The 11,602-nt window shown below is 52.2% G+C and overlaps 1 long non-coding RNA gene across 1 annotated transcript; it reads left to right on the top strand.

Annotated features, from left to right (window-relative positions):
• Positions 1 to 6,653: 6,653 nt before the first annotated feature.
• Positions 6,654 to 11,198, top strand: LOC113408029. Its single transcript, XR_003370189.2, has 3 exons — positions 6,654 to 6,817; positions 8,282 to 8,315; positions 11,162 to 11,198. It is a non-coding gene; the product is annotated as an uncharacterized LOC113408029 (long non-coding RNA).
• Positions 11,199 to 11,602: the final 404 nt, after the last annotated feature.

The raw sequence follows: 11,602 nt of genomic DNA, 5'->3' as shown, positions 1-11,602 counted from the left end.
TCCCCGCTCTGGAACAGGTACGTACCCCAGACTGGAGCAGGGGTTATGGAGTGTGTAGCCAGCATGGCAAATTAAAAGGTGGCCACTGCCCACTAGATAGCTATTCAGAGCACAGCTCACGAGGAGCTCACCGTCCACTACGAGCGTAGTGTGCAGCTCCACTCTGAAAAGTGAGTGTGCAAACCTGATCCCCCTCCCCCGCTCCCTGTGTGCAGCCCAGACCCGGGGAGATGCCGCACACCTCTGGCGCTCAGACAGCTTGAATGTGGCCAAATACCAGCTCTGGGATGCCCCTGAGTGGGGGCCCAAATAGCACCTGGCCGAGCTTTTGAGAACTCAAGTCAGAGCGAATAGAAACTGCGTCTTGTGCTTCTGCAGCCTGCTAGCACGGCGTGGGGAAAAGGGGCTGTATTAGCACTATCAGAGACTGGCACCAAGGTGCCCGCCCCCGTCCACTTCTCCTAGGAATTCAGGCACCAGAGAGGTCGTGGTACTGTCCCAGCAGCCACAGGTGCCCATGAGCAGGTGGCTGAAGGGGCTTGAGGCCTTGGGGTGGATGCGGAAGGCAATGACATCTAGGCCTTGGCTATGTGGCAAAGTTTTATCATACAGTGTAACCACCAAAGGGACCCTCTTATTCCAGTATAACAGTGGTGTTTTCTGTTTACCTTAATCCCATCCCAAGAGACATAAACTAACTGAAACAGGACTGCTTATACCAGAGTCAGAATGTCCACACGCAGGGATAAAGTGGTCTAAAGAGATACACACCTTGGGTTAGACCCAAAATCCTTTCCCTTGTACCCAAGGATAACAGCTGCACCTGGAGAGCACAGTGCCCTCTAGCAGTGAGGTTTGGAAACCTCAGGGGCCGGGGCCTAGCTGAGTCCCGAGTCAGCTTGGACACCCAGTGCTAAGAGCAGATTTTTAAAGCCAAAGCACCATCCACCTCTGCTTTGAAAATTCCCCTTCTTGGTTGAACACCCAAAATCCTCTGCAAAGCACCAAGGTGGCCTGTGAACCCCTGCGGTGAAGTCCTCGGTCTCCGTTTCCTGCGGGGCAGAGGCTAGGCGAGTGAGTGAATGCACAGTCAGCACGCGGATGACCGACAGTGCTGTCTAGCAGGGTTACAGTGTTATTATGGTGACGTGGTGGGATTCTGGGGAAGCGCTGGTTGGAGTGGGGAGGGTTAGAGCCAAAGTGAAGTGGCTGGAGAGACTGATTACTGACCCTTCTTAAAGACTGGTTAAGCAACAGCAAAGGTCTCCAGGTATTTGCAGAGAACAACATCATAGAAGGAAGAATAAAAAAAAAAATTAATGGAGCTATTCTATCTCCTAGAACTGAAAGGTCATTGAGTCCAGCCCCCTGCCTTCACTAGCAGGACCAAGTACTGATTTTGCCCCAGATCCCTAAGTGGCCCCCTCAAGGATTAAACTCACAACCCTGTGTTTAGCAGGCTAATGCTCAAACCACTGAGCTATCCCATAAGGACAAAAAAGAAATAGAATATTAGGATTGGAAGGGACCTAGTCCAACCCCCTGCTCAAAGCAGGACTGATCCCCAGACAGATTTTTGCCCCAGATCCCTAAATGGCCCCCTCAAGGATTGAACTCCCAACCCTGGGTTTAGTTGGCCAATGCTCAAACCACTGAGCTATCCCTCCCCCCAGTGAACTGACTAGGGCATTCAGTACCCTCCTGCCAGTCCAGGATGCCCCTTGCGAGGGGGAGAGGGACAGGGTAAATGTAAGCTGCACATCAAGAAAGCCTCCTGACAGCGAGATGGGTCTAGCTGTGGCGTCATCTCCACACAGGAAGCCCCATCGTTTGGCACAGAGAAGCCAGGGTAAAGCCCTGGGGGACAGGCTCAGAGGGCTGGATGGGACCCAGCCTCCACCTCCGATGCCGGCAAAGCATTCCCGCCAGCCACCCCTTTGAGCTCGTCTCAGCACGCGGCTTTGCCACACCAGCCTCACTGACTTCTCCATGCCCCGTTTGTTTGTGCAGGTGCCAAGCTGACCCCTGACAGATTTCCCCCGCCGCCCGCTGAGCCCAGGTAATCAATGGATTGATTAATTCAATGCTACCCACATGCCTAAACACTGGGAATCGCCTAGGGCATTTGCGGTGCTTCTGCAAGGGCCACTGTTTTAGCTGAGCCCTGGGGGACTGAGAGCTATAAGCCTGTGGCTATAGCATGAGCCACAGCTGCCTAGCGAGGGCTCCAACAGCGTCCTCTGCTCTGGGCACCGGCAGAGAGGCCCCGTAACAGCCTCAGGCAGCCAGCACGGTCAGGTCACATTTCCCAAGTTCTCTCTTTTTCAGGAGACCCAGCGTTTTCCACCCCCCGCTCCCCACACCAGCGGAAGGGGTTTTCCTGTCAGGGCAGTTCACCCTCCTCTCCACGAAGCAGTAGTGGGGTTGACAGACACTTCTGTTGATCTAGCTGCGTCTCGAGCTGGGGTTAGGTTGATGCACCCATGTCTCACAGGGTTTGAAATTTTTCACAGCCCTGAGCGATGTCGCTAGGTGGGTCTCATTTTTGGGTGTCGACCAGGCCTAAACTGCACAGCTGTGGAACTGCAGAGTACACATGGCTCTGGGTAGAGATTTCCAGCTGGGCTAAAACAGGACAGAAAACTGAGCTCCCCACTCACGGGATCAACACAAACTTCTCTTACTGGGGCTCTGTGCTAAATGCCCTGTGTGTCCCTAGGGGCGCTGGGCTCAGTCCCTGTCCATATGCCTATGTGTGTGTTGGTGCCGTTCCCAGTCCTCTGGCCAATCTGGGCAGGCAGAAGGGAAGCACGGTTTGGTTGATAAAGGCAACTGCATAGAAGTAACATGATTTTTGCTCGGTAAGCTGGCCATGAATTTGGTAGGACCCTATGTATAACTGTGCATTTGGCTGTATTAAAATTCAACAAACCCAAATGTTTCGGCCCTACCTGAAATGAAATACTTTATTTTACTTTTTCTGATGGAAAATTAAGAATTCAGCAAAATTGAGATTTTCCCCCTGAAAATTTTGAATGACCAAAAAGCTGCATTTCCCACTATTTGGATGAAAAATTCCTGACCCGCTCTCCCCATAGAATCATAGAAGGTTAGGGTTGGAAGAGACCTCAGGAAGTCATCTAGTCCAACCCCCTGCTCATAGCCCATGGGGTTGCTGGCTCAGTCTGGGCCTCAGGGTTCTGGTGGGGCATTGGTTCTCCGAGTCCTCGTTATCCAGATGGAAGTGAGAGCCTGGTAGCTCTAATATCAGAAAACAGTCTGTATCATAAAGAAGCCTGATGGTTATAACCCCACATTTGACTTTGCAGTTCAGCTTTGAACAAGAGGCCCCCACCTGGGCGGAGTTAAAGACAGGAATTGAGCCTTCACCTTTGGAATTTCCAGTTGTAGTTTCTTTACCTTCACCCTGCATTAAAGCCAGGGCTTGCTGTGGTTCTTTGCATGGAATATATCTTAGCTTAGAACAGGGATCGGTGCGGAATGATTCTCCAGGCCATCGACGGGCTCGATTCACTATAGCCCTGTCTCTTGCACAGTCATTTACACCAGAGCACGGGAGTGCAAAACAGGCCGCGGATGTTTCACTCTGGCTCTGTGCTGGAGTAAATACCTGAACACACGGCTGGGCCGACGAACTTCAGCACAAAGGCACTGATTCTGTGCTCCATTGCACTCGCGTAAAGCTGACACAGAACCAAGTGGAGAATCCGGCCCAAACAGTTTAACTTCTCGGCTGGTTTGGAATGCAGCCCCAAAGCCCTGGCCGGATGGAGACCCTGGGCTGTAGTCGGGCATCCCCAGCAGTGGAAATGGGATGCGGTGTTATTGCCATGGATGACAAGGGAGGATTGGGGGGCGGGGCTGGAAAACGCTTGGTCTCCTGAACATTCCGGAAGATCATTGTGACTTTTCCTGGCTCTGCAGAAAATCCCAGATTTCAGAGCTAAGCGGGAAACGTGGGAAGAATCTCAAACAGTGCAAGAAAGAAGAGCAGGTGGACAAGGAATTTCGGAAGAAATTCAAGGTGAGCAGCAATGGGCCCTTTTTCATAGCAATCCCCCCATGAGGTGCAGTCAGTCATTCATTCCCCTCCTGCAGCCACAGTGAGGATGCTGCCCTCTGGGACAGGGATTTCATACAACGCTAGAGAGAGCTCTCCTCTATAAAACAACGCTCAATAGAAACCCAGACCAAAATTTTTGTTAGCTTAGACTTAACGGTTTTAGGTCCCCCACTACAAGATCTGCCCTAGCTCAAGCAGAAGTGATGGGCTCAGGGTCAGGTTCCCAGTGGTGAAACCATCTGCCAGAACACCCCCACCAGCGTGACCTAACACCCCCCGTACTTGCGAGGTCGTGCTCTGCAGAGGACGCCCTTCTGACAACAAAACGGCTCCTCCATGCAGCCAAAGTGCTGGTCCGCCATTCCGGCGTGATCCGGCCCCACTACAGCACAGCCGGTCCCTGGCCAGTGCCAGGCAGGAGGTGAGCGCTGATCTTAGAGTTCCGTCCTGGCCTTACAGTCTCTGATGCTATATGAGCACCTCCCAGTCTTTAACATGTGTATCCCCATAACCTCCCCGCCCGCTCAGTGCTGCTAGCCTCAGGTTGCCGATGGGGAGCTGAGCACAGAGACTTGCCCAAGGGCCCCCAGGACCTCTGTAGGCCAGCAGGAATTGCAGCGAGGCCTCCTGCCTCCCAAGCTAGTGCCCAAAGCACTGGGCCATCCTTTCCCTCTGTCAGAGCCATGGCTGATTTGGGTGCTTTTCCTCCACCACATCCCCTGAAGAGCTTCTTCATCCCCACAGGCGCTCTGCCCCCAGCCTCCTCCCATGCCACATTCTTCAACGTGCCCTCGCACCATGCGACGCTGCTTCCCTTCCACATCCACAGTCTGCTTCCTGAGACGTGGCCTACGGTCAACGTGCGAAAGTGGACTGGGATAGTGGGTCGTGGCGTGGGGAAGGAGTTTTCATAGATTCTAGGATTCATAGATTCTAGGACTGGAAGGGACCTCGAGAGGTCATCGAGTCCAGTCCCCTGCCCGCATGATTTGCTGGGGAATGAGGCTGTGTCAGGGTGCGAGGGGAGCAGGGCTGTGTGCAGGGGTATGGGGCTGTGGAGAGAGCACGGTAATGGGAGGATATGGGGGAAATGGGCCACGATCTGGGAGGAGGCTGGGGGAAGGGAGATGAAGAGAGAGGGGGGCGAGAGGGGACGTGGGAGGGGACAACAGGGGCGAGCAGAGATGTGGGAGGGGATGACGGGTGAGCGGGGACGTGGAAGGGGACGACGGGGGCGAGCGGGGATGTGGGGAGGGGATGACGGAGGCGAGCGTGGTTGTGGGGAGAGGTTGACGGGGACGAGCGGGGTTGTGGGGAGGGGATGATGGAGGTGAGCGGGGATGTGAGGAGGGGGCGAGCGGGGCTGTGTGCCAACCCCTAGTATGGATGCATGAGGTCAGCACAAAGACAGGTATTAAGCAAGTTACCAAATTACACCCCACTTTGTGCCAGTGTAGGATGTCTATATTAGAGGTTTGGACCAGGGACTACATCGATGCAGTTGCAAAAGGGCAAATTCCCTTAACAGAGACCAGGCCTCGAGTTCAGGAATTTACCCGATGAGGTAGGGCAGTGTTATCCGTAGTGGATAACCCCATCCTAGAAGCCCCAAGAATCCCAGCTCAAGCAGAGGCTTCCAGGGTCCCAGCTCCACAGCTGCCCCCCAGTCAGGGGGCTGGGAAGACGAGAGAGCTGACAGGAAACCAGGCCGGCTTCCCTCAGAAACCTGCCTCCATTCCCACTGAAATTTCATCAACATTGCCACATTCCTGTGAAACGTTTAGATTTCGATGAATCCAAAGGAAAAGCATTCTGAGCAGCTCTAGGGCCATTGCCCCATGGGGAACAAGGCACATACTGTAACAAGCCTGGTAGAGCGAGGATTAGAGCCCAGGTCTCCTGATGCTTAGTCCAGCACTTTTAGCGCCAACCCATTCTCCAGGAGGAAGGGATTTTCCCCACTGCTCCCCAGTAGCTCTAGAGCACCAGTTACCGCAGGGCCCAGCCTCTCCGTGGATTCCCTCCCATTCTCAGATGAGGTGATGACTGATGCGAAGTCTGCTGGTCCATTCTGGTTCTCTGACCATGTGAGCTGGACTTGTGCGGGACTCAAATCCCAACCACAGTCCCTGTTCAGTGCTGCTCTTGGCCTACCGCAGTCACAACGTCCATGAGTGTCGTCCCTGATTGCTCCCTGCGGCTGTCAGCAGCTCCTGCAACGCGTACGGGGAGTGACATGCTAGTGATGGGCGCGCTGCTGTCAGGGATGACTGTTAGCGCCAGTTGCGAGAAACAAGGGCCTGTAAAACGGAGCCTGGCCTAAGCATGGAGGTACCTTCAGGGCCGCTGTGCCCCCAACTCCATCCACCTACCGGGAAAGTGATTATATGTTAAACTAGGTCACCACAGCTGGGGAAACAGTTCCTAGACCACCCGGCCTCCTGGGAGTGACCCCCCCCCCCGAGGAATGACACTGCCATGACAGAGCTGTCTGGCCTGCACTCCCCTCGGACAGGCACCTCGAGCCATGGAGCCATTTCCAGCATGTCTCCTTCCTGCTCACGTTACAGTTCGAAGGGGAAATCCGCGCTCTGACCCGAATGATGGTCGATCCCAACGTGGCTGAGAAGAAAGGGGGAGGGAAGAATCTGCCGCTTAAACGAGGAGAGATTCTGGACGTCATTCAGTTAACGAGTCCCGAGAGAATACTCTGCCGGAACAACCAGTGGAAGTGTAAGTCTGAGGCGCTCCGGTGACCGGTGTAATGCCATGCTTCTCGGGCGGGTCACTGGTACCGGGGATCGAACCCGGGATATAGGGCTCTAAAAAGCCTGCACTGCTAGCACCTGAACTAACACCCCCTGCTCTGTTAGCCATGGCTGTAGGAGGTGCATCAACCTCTCCCGGTGACCCAGCCACCACTAGAGGGAGACAGCACCACACTGAATGGGGGTGGGTTATGTGGATGTGGTATACGTGCCAGCTAGGCAGATATAGAGATGAGCTATTAATGGCTCTTTCGGCAGCTCCTGGCAGTAAAACACCTGGCTTCATACCTGAATTTTGAACTGAAGGAAAATCTACGTCACGAGACTGTGAAATCTGCCACTGGGTGGAACAGACCCAAGTTTTATCCTAGATCTCAAACATTTCCAAGTTTAGGGGCCAAAAAGCTCAGCTCAGTGTCCTGCCTTTCCTTCCCCACAGCCCCAGCATTTGCTGAAAACCAGCTGGAGGCCTTGGCTGCAGACAGTCTGGCATCTCTCCTGGGCCAGCTGCAGCCTGCACATAGTCGGAGCTCCAGGGCTTCCTGGTGGGATGTGTGTTTGCCCGAGTGAGGGGGAGGGCATCTTTCATCTCATTCCCGGCACAGCCAAGAGCCGGAGCCCAACCGAGTGCGACGTCCGTGCTGTGCACAACGTGTCTTTAAGAGGGGGGCTGCTGGTGGGCTGGAGATCTTGGGAATGGAGAGATGGAGCCTGGGGAAAGGAAAAGGGAAAGGGATGAGTGGGTTGGAGGAGGATGGGAAAGGGATGCTCAGGAGGGTTTGAATCCTGGGGGTGTCTCCGAAACTCCAGCCTATCGGAGTTCTCGTTGCCCCTGGCCACAAGACTCGCAATAGCCCTATTTCCACTCATGCACATTCTGATGAAATGGGCCTTGGAGCCACGAGATGTCAGGGCCCTGCCACACACTGGACCTTCTTCTCGGTCCCGTGGCTACCCCCAGCCAAGGCAGACTCTTCCCTGCCCTTCAGCGCGGGGTCACGGGGTGTCCCTTCCTAGACTGTCAGACTTTGCTAGGGAGAGTCCAGCCAACAGGGCAGGCTGAGTGGGGCTTTCCTAGATCAAACATTTGTCTCTCACTTTTCTGCCCCCTTTGGCCACTGCCAGAGGCCACACTGGCTGCTCAACAGAGGATACAGCTTAGCTTCTGCAGGCCAGTCCTGGTTTTGGTGCAGGCTTGCAGGGCTGTTCCTCTCCTCCCTTGCACACCCAGATCTAGGGCCTGGCACTTACACCAGCCCCATACAGCCCCACGTCTGTGCATCCATGTCCTGCACTCCTAGGCTGCCCACTCTGAGAGTGGACATTCTGCTGGGATTGTGGCCCTAGGGGTCTGCTTGCCTGATTCCTTCGCTGCCTGGGTGAGAATTTATATTTCCATTAAATGTGTCCCTTCTCCTGTCTGTTCCAGATGGCTACGTCCCCAGGGTGGCGCTGCTGCAGCTGTGAGTACAGATACCTTTCCCTCTTGTTTACTCTTAGTTAGACATTTTTTTTCAAGCTCTAAAGATTAACCAGAATAGCTGACAATGGACAATAGTTAAATGGATGTTAAAAGGAACAGTCAGGAGAGTGAAATGCCGGGAAGCTGCATGAAATGTTTTAAAAACCCCATAATAGAAGCTCAAACTAAATGTATACCCCAAATAAAAAACAACAAAAAACCAGTAACAGGACCAAAAAATGCCACCATGGCTAAACGACAGAGTAAAACAGGCAGTTAGAGGCAAAAAGGCATCCTTTAAAAATTGGCAACACACATAGAGTAGCCCACATCAGCCCATTCACTCAGCAACCTGGAAGGGACCCTCCCTGTCACGCAGCAGACTGGGGGGTTCTACAGTCCCTAGGGTTATATGGGCAGAGCCTGGAAGGCACCAAGGCCCAGATCTCAAAGGTATTTAGGCACCTACCCCCTCCCTGAAATTTTTGAGGATTTGTGCCCAATATCTTTAGCCTATCAGCTCCTCCTGTGACTTTTGTGAGCATGCTTAGCCCGCCTGTCACTGTCCAGCCTGGAGTATTCCTTCTGTGAGTGAGAAAAATGGATAAAGGAGACTTTTAGATGATGTAATTTTGACGTAATTTATTTGGACATTCAAAAAGCCTCTGACAAAGTCTCGCCAATGAGGCTACAAAAGAAGGAAAGGGAATAGAAGGGAAGGGAAAGGAAGTAGTTGTGGTCTGAGAGGTGATGTATTGTCATGGATCAGAAGCTGTCTGAGACAAAAACAAAGAGGAGGAATCAGTGGTCAGTTTTCAGCACAGGAAAGGTTCAACAGGGGGACGTCCCAAATCCCTGTAATAGGACCAGTGGTATTTCATAGCCTTAGTAGTGGTCTTGAAAAGAGGGTGAACGCCCTTTATAGATGACACAACATGACGTAGGTTACTCAAGACTAGAGAAGAATGTGAGGAGCTTTAGAGGGAGCTAACAAAGGTAGGTGAATGGGTAGCACAATGGCAGATGGAATTCGCCATTGACAAAAGCACCGTAGTGGATATTGGAGGGGATGATTAAATGACTCATACACATTCATCGTCAATCACACGTAGTCCACCAAGGACCATCGCGCCAGCCAAAGTGACCCCAGATGGTGGCGTTGCTCTTGGCATCTTGTAGTGAAGTTCCCAGATGTGGTTCAATCCTGTGAATCCATGAATCTATGGGGTGGCCCGGCACCAGGTGGGGTCAGAGCGCGCACCCCTTCGCGTGTCAATGCAGAGTTTGAGAGTTCAGGGTGCACGGATATTTCTGTCCATCCTGGCCACACAGCTGAAGAACCTGCAACACCACTGTTGAATATAATGAGCAGTTGAAGGAAGGCCAAGTCTTTGCGAGACTGTGACATTATGCACAGTCAAACCACTTGAGGCTCAGGATTTGGTACTGACAGTGCATATGGCCTGCCTCTAGCTGTTCCAAGTCTGCCTATAAGAGGGTCCAGGTCTCTGACCCATATAGCAATACAGGTGGTACACAGGTCTGCTAGATCCTACAGATTGCTAGGTTCTAACACAATATTAGCTTGCATAAGGAATGTGACTGAAGATAATGCTGAAAATGCTATAATGCCAGTATATATAAAAAGGGGAAGGCTCTGAGTTACTACAGTGAATTCTTTCCATGTGTCTGGCTGGTAGGTCTTCCCGACATGCTGAGGATCTAACTGATCACCATATTTGGGGTCAGGAGGGAATTCCCCCCCCAGTCAAATTGGCAGAGACCCTGTGGTTTTTTGCCTTCCTCTGCAGCATGGGGCACGGGCCACTTGCTGATTTAAACTAGTGTAAATGGTGGATTCTCTGTAACTTGAAGTCTTTAAATCATGATTTGAGGATGTCAGTAACTCAGCCAGAGGTTCTGGGCCCATTGCAGGAGAGGCTGGGTGAGGTTCTGTGGCTTGTGATGTGCAGGAGGTCAGACTAGATGATCACAATGGTACTTAGGGAGGTTCGGAGACAGGCCACAAAACTGATTTCGAGGCCTGGAAACCTTTCCTGTGAAACAAGATTGAAAATATAGTGACAGTTAAATCCAGACAGGGGACAAATCAGAAGGGACATGAGAGAGGAACAGAAAATAACAAATGGCTTAGAGAAAGTCAGACACCCATTCCTATTTGCCCTTTCTTATAATGCAAGACATTGGGAAATGATAAAAGGAAATACATGATACAAAATTAACCCATGGAACTAGCTGCCACTAGATATCACTGAGACCAAGAGCCCTGGAGGATTCACAAAAGGACCAGACCTTTACTATGGATAATGAGAACACTCATTGTTACATTGGAAACGTATACTGCCCTGTGTCAGGGCATACACCAGCCTTGAATGGATGGAGCTTAGGAAGAAAATTCCACTATGGGATGATTATTTCATAATTGTCTACTGCGGTGGCGTTTCCTCGCACCTTCTTCTGAAGCATTGGGTGCTGGCCACAGTGGTGCTGGAACAATTTTTATCGTGGGGGTGCTGAAGGCAGAAACCATGTATTTGGGTTGTTATTACTACTATGTGCCAGGGGGTGCAGCAGCACCCCCAGCACTCCTAGTTCCAGCACCTATGGCTGGCCACAGCCAGAGACAGGATACTGGGCTAGAAGGACCTTGGGTCTGATCTGGTCTTGCTATTCCCATGTTCCTATGCTCTGTATTTAAAGCTTTTTAAACTATGCCCATGTGACTATGCCTCTGCCTATCCATGGCTTCCCAGAGACACATGAGCGAAGCAAAACAGCTGTTCAAAGGCTGTAAATCTCACAGTACCTTGTTCTTTTCTATCATAGGGACACTGACATTTACGATGACGTTGCCTTTTGTGGTAGGTATCCAAATTAACCCCGCTTCCCTTCCCCCACCCCAGATTCAGAGGTGACTATAGGGCTAAGCGCTTGTAATTTACAGTGAGACAAGTAGCCTAGCTCACTGGAGATATTTGAGTCTGGACATGACACCTCCTCCCCACCTCCCATCATGGCTAATGGCATTAATTTCACCCCTTGCGGTGCAGAGACTGCTCTGTGGAGGGTCCTGCCAGACCTGCCCATGCTGGGCCACCAAATATGCATACTATTTGCTTATTCATAGTAGACAGGAATTTGAGTATATTAGCTTGCCCAGTCTCCAGGAGCCAGACAGCAGGCTCACCCTTGCCCTCTCCAGGATCCCACTCCCCTTCTCCTTTCTTTGGGGTTTCCTTCTCCCCAGTCTCTCTTCCCCGAGAGACC

The sequence above is a fragment of the Terrapene carolina genome, unplaced genomic scaffold, assembly GCF_002925995.2.
Source record: "Terrapene carolina triunguis isolate 2854851 unplaced genomic scaffold, T_m_triunguis-2.0 Scaffold662, whole genome shotgun sequence".
Lineage (NCBI taxonomy): Eukaryota > Metazoa > Chordata > Testudines > Emydidae > Terrapene > Terrapene triunguis.
The sequence above is the reverse complement of the archived record's forward strand: the minus strand, read 5'-3'. Positions and strand labels throughout refer to the sequence as shown.